Source organism: Solanum lycopersicum, chromosome 4 (assembly GCF_036512215.1).
Source record: "Solanum lycopersicum chromosome 4, SLM_r2.1".
NCBI classification, from domain to species: Eukaryota; Viridiplantae; Streptophyta; class Magnoliopsida; order Solanales; family Solanaceae; genus Solanum; species Solanum lycopersicum.
Genome location: NC_090803.1, coordinates 24,653,394 through 24,659,338, shown reverse-complemented (window position 1 = coordinate 24,659,338; position 5,945 = coordinate 24,653,394).

Sequence of the window (5,945 nt, the reverse complement as noted above, 5' to 3'; positions counted from 1 at the left end):
GGGATCGTTCCCACGAGGAAAATGGTTCAAACATACTTTATTCTATTTTTACTTCTATTTAGTCAATTATTTTCCAAAAACAAATAACAAAAGGCTTTTTTTTATTAATGAAATCAATTAACTAGATTAAAGTAAACAAGTGACAGGTTCAAGTTTTGGAGTTTTAATAAAGTAATAAGAGTAATTAGGGCGTAAGTGTTCCCCATAGGCTTCTAACTCGATAATTCTAGCTATATAAATCCTTTCCTAGTATCTTGCAGGCAAAGTGATAAGTTAAGTATCTCTAAATCTTTGGTCTGACATCTAGAGAATTTCACTCGCAGCTTGGTCTGGCTACATGTGTTGCTTTACTAAACCTTATCTTTACCTCATATTAAGAATCATATTCGATATTTGACTAAGGTTTTACTTCGTACGAACTGACACTTGCCTATTAGATAAAACACACTAAATCTATGTTGATAATTCTTTTCCTATTATCTACCTCCTTTGTCCGGCAAGTAGCAGTAGGGCGAGTTCTAACGTTGGTCATCCTTTAAAAAGACTTCTAAGCAAAAGAATTATTAATACATGCAAGATACTAATCTAGAAATGTTATTTTAGCTAGATTTTACCTTGTTATTTACTCTTAGTTCCCACAACCCTAGTTATGGAGTTTAGTTACCCATGCTAATAATCATACAACTCATATTGATAATTTAAGAATTCATGCACTTACTTTTATGAGAATGAAGAAAATCTAGAAATTCACTTGAATAAGTCACAAAAACACCAACAATTGATTCCGAATAAATATGATCAAATACTAAAATCAAGAGTTCAATACTCAAACAACAGAACTAAAAATTATCCAAAACTCTAACCCCAAAAATGAGGTTTTTCAAACTATTTATAATAAAATAAAACCAAATAAAAGCAGGACTCTATTTAATGCAAATCTGTCCAAAACGCATCTGAATCGACGATTCCTACGACGGACCGTAATGGATACGATAGACCATCGTAGGCTCTGTAATTCCATACTGTATATTTTTGCTGCTGCTTTCTTCATCAATTCTATGTATCCCTTGACAGACAAATATGACGGAACATTACAAGTACGATGGTCGGTTTAGGGGTTCCATTCCATATTACTTACAAACTTCTTGAAATTGGTTACTGGAACTACTCTCTGACAACCACGAGGAATATGCAGGACAGACTCTCGTGGCTATGACGGTTCGTCATTTGCTTCCGTAGTCCCACACTTTGTCAGACATCCCAAACTTCCTTCAGAATCCATTTTCTTCTCACTACGGTGCCACCTACAGATCGTCACAGTCACGACGGACCATCGTAGATTCCGTAGGTGGTCACTTCTGCAATATCTTCTAAAATTCTCCGCGTTCTCCTTTGGAAATATTTCCTTTAAATAAAGAGAAACCTACATAAAAAATCAATATAAAATGGCTTTAGACACAGACTAAACTTAAGGAAAAGGCTTCGAAATTACCGTGAAACAACAGTACATCAACACCCTGAACTTCAATTTGTTGTTTGTCCTAAAGAGACACACTATGACTCATTACAAAATCTTTGTACAAGCGTATCCGTCTTTTAGCTTTCACAATCATTTGGCTATCGATCATGATATACTCATTATGTTCATGTATGCTATCAATATTAGGCTTGATTTATATGGATCATACCATGACACAGACTCACCACAACTTGAAACCTTTCCTCTTTGATCTCTGACCTAGGTGCTAACTTTTCCGGTATTGCAACTAGTGTCCTCACTTCAAAATAGCGTCCTTATTTTTTCACATACTGATTTCAGTTTGAGTATAAGGATTACTTTTCAACACTCGCTCTCAGAACATCTTCATAACTCATTTATACATATTGCAATAGTCTTGCCCTTATTTTCACTTCTTTAAGTTCGCCATAACCACTCTTAGGATCACAGTAGGACTTTCTTAGCTTGTAACATATGCTCAGGGTCACGTAGGGTATATTTAGATATATTTTAGTTACTTTGTGCCCTCCTTGACATATCAGTTAAGCATCTTACCTTTCATCATTTTATTTTGCCCATTTTCTTATATTCTTATATTCTTTCACCTTGCTATTTTCCCTTCTTTGTTCTTTTGTGTAAGTGACTCTTTTTTTTCTTGATTGTATTTATTATTATTATTATTTTCTTTTTATTTCATTTTTTTATTTCACTTTTCATTCAACTTTCTTGAGTCACTTTTCTTTTGTTCATTCTCTCTCTTTGTTCTATCAACCCACTTTCCGTAACATTCCTTATAATAGGCACCCTCAACTCATGTCTTTGCTATGAGTCAAAGTACACGATACCCAAAGTTGGGTTAGGGTCATACAAGGTTGTTTTCTGCATTAGCCACCCTCAAATTATGCTTTTGGCATAAGCTGAGGTGCACATGTCCATGAAGGGACCATGACCAACACATTGTTCCCAGAAAAGATCAGTTGGGGTTGAAAAGAAAGGTCTATTTTAAGCTTAAATCATTTGGATGAAAAAGGGATGAAATTTATTAGGTTTTATGTTATTTAGTCAAAAGATTGGCTATATTGAACAAGGGTCTAATCATCCTTTCCTAATTGTCCATTACAGCTTACTCTTAGCAGGACTATCCAGGAAAGTTCTCGCTCAGTACAAATAGTGGACTATTTAAATTTTCCTCACACTCACTTGAAATCTCATTATTTTACCAGATTATAAGACACCTAGTTCGAGTCTTAAATTTAGGGTTATGTAGTGGTGTATCTCTATGTCATCCTTAGAGCCACACATTTATGAGTTACTATGCCTAGTCATGCATCATTTTCATTACATCAGGATATCATTTTTATTTTACCCATCATGCTTTAGAGTTATATTATGTACACAAGATATAGACATGCCGGTTCAACAATAAAAATAATCATTCTCTTGAGGAAAAAGAACACAAGAAAAAAAACCCAAAAAGAAGATCATGAGTAGGGCTACTCAGACTTCACCCTAGCACTCACTCTGTATTTACCACACCCCCAACAAAAATATATGCAATTGTATCCAATGCATAAAAGAATAAAAAATAATAGAGTGGTAGGGAAGCAAACCTGAGGCGCAAAGCGCTGTCGATCAACAATCTGGTGGGTCTGGTGTCTCGGGACCCACTCCCTCTGTAGTCTGGATACCCTCAGTAGTGTCCTCAACATCAACAACACCCTAAGTAGTGTCTCTCTCAATAATCACATAACTATCATTAGTGCTCTTCTTTGTGTCAGCAGCTCTGTAGTTAGACGCCACAACAATAAACTCAATACCCCTCAACTCACGGGCCTCCTCATTAGCAATCGAAGCTTTCCTCGCACCCTCCAACTATTGGCCCTCCCTCTTTTGTGCCCTACCCTCATCCTCATTCCGACCTCCATGCCTCTTGTCATGCTCTCGTTGTAGAGGTGTTGGCACTGCAACGGTGAAGAATAAGGCCGCCAAAATAGTATCCGTGACGATTTTTGTAGAAGGGGACTTAGACTCACGCACCCTAGCCTCTAGAATCGTGTCCAGGTCTGATCTCAAACTCTCTACAACAGTTTGAAGGGTCGACACGTCCACCAGAGGGGATGGCTGGGCTAGCATACGTAACTCGAAAGCAATCAGGTGCTGATGAACCTCCATGATCTTCTCTCCGTGTTCTTGTCCATCTTCCTCTCCATGTGCTCCTCAGCCTCAGCAGTAGACCTCTTTACACAAGGATGGAGTGATTCAGAAGATTGTCCATTTTGGACTCAAGTTTCTGGACCCTAGGAAGTGGGACCAGAGTGGCAGAGGTAGTCGAGCGAGGAAGCTCGGAGCGGTGCTACCACCCGAGATAGACTCGATCGGGGTGGTGTTAGTAGGCTTAGATGTAGCCTGGGTAACTGCTTGGGCTTGATATATTGTATCCTCCAGGTTCTCACCAAGCGGAGATACTTCTGGACGAGGCCCTCTGTGTGGAGCCACCTCATTGGCCTCATCCCTTATAAGGCCTATATCAATAGTGCCCAACGATGTCTTGATCTGATTTATGTGCCACATGGTCACACCTGTGGACTTGCACAATACAAACACCATGCACGGAAATGGGTAAGTAAAAGTGACCTTGAAGGACCTCTCGTGCATGACCTCCTTAAGAAGCCAAGGGAAGTCCACCTCGAACCCTGCTATCATAGCCGTCATCAGAACTGTGCGATCCCATGTGACAATATTGTCTCTAGCAGTGGGGGGAAGGTAGTGGAGGACTATTTACCATAAAAACATGGCTGTGAAGGTCAGGTAAGCCTTTGTGATGGTTCCATTCGCCTCGAGTACCCTATCACTATCCTCTTCATCAACGGACAAATACCGAGAAATCCACTTCATAATGGTCTTGCTCAACTCTGGCTCAGGCAGAAACTGTTCATCTTTAACCATTTTCCACCAGTACCCGAACTCGGGAGTGAGAGTAGTCTGGTTGGAATTAAGAGTCTTGTCGTATATATACCGGCGGATGGCTTGAAAGTAGATTTCAACCCGCTTATCGCGTACTCGGATGTGTTCTAGCGGGGCCTGTTTGGCGGGGTCAGCCCGCGTGTCTCTCTGGGATCGGAGAGTCACTACATACAAGGCATAGAACTCTCTGACCAACTCCTCACTATATCGACCCACATCACGAGCCATCCATTCTAGCCGGTGCTCGGTGAATAGGGCATGGATTGACGGCATGGTGGGGAGACACCCCGTGAGAACCCGCCTTTCAAGTGTAAGGGTCGGGGTCATAAACCCCATATCATTAGGCAACTTAGCGTGTGTGTACACCTGAAACATCCCCTCAACGCACCACCAGTTGGGCTGGTCCGCAACCCGGGAGGGGTCTCCAGTCACTGGTGCTGGAGTGGAATCAACACTATCGGCCTCATCAGAGGAGGCGGAATGGGATGGATAGGCTAGAGTAGAAGCCTACTGATACCCGGAGAGTTCTTATGAACCCAATACTTCCTCAAAACAGGAAGCATAGCTGGAGTGTGTGGCAAACGCAGTAGGCGTGCTGGTTAGTATGCTCTCCTATTCAGATTGGGAGGCAGTGACTACGCCGGGCTCAATATTTGTAGAGGTAGCTCTTGTGGTACGTGTAGCCCGTGCAGAAGTGACAATGCCAGGGGGCATGTATTCGGGTTCACGCTCATCGTCAGAGACAATGACTAGTCGGGCAGATGGGGCGTTAGTCTTTGAGCGCACTCGTGCGTACACGCGATCTAACTTTGGTGCCATAAGTGTTAATACCTTAAAAGAACAACAATTAGTACAAGTTAAAACAAACTAGACATCCAAAGAAGAAAACAAAAACGTAAAACCAAAACTGAAATGGCATTGCTATAGATTATGTGCTGCACGACAAACTAGTTGACGGTCCGTCGTGAGCATGACAGACCGTAATGACGGTATGTCATGAAATACTTAAGAAAATTTATTGGAGACTCTCAGAAATAAAGTCTCTGACAATCATGACGGTTGTGCAGGACGTATCGTCGAAAGGATGGTGGTCCATCGTTGGACACCTAGAAAATATTTGAAGACCCTTAGGAATAGGGTCTTTGAAAATAATGATTGTTTTGAATGATGGACCGTCGAGAGCACGACGGTCCGTCGTTGGACACCTAGACAAGATTTTGAGAACCTTAGGAATAGGGTATCTGACAACCATGACAGTTGTGCAGGACGGACCATCGTAGGCACGAAGGTCCGTCATAGAGGTCCATTGTTTGACACTTGGAGAAAATTTTGAGACCATTAGGAATAGGGTCTCAGACACCATGACGGTTGCACATGATATACCGTTGAGGGTACGAAGGGCTGTTGTAGAGGCCATCGACGGACACTTGGAGAAAATAAATGAGAATTTGTGGGACGGACCCCACGGCTGTTCGTCGAGGGG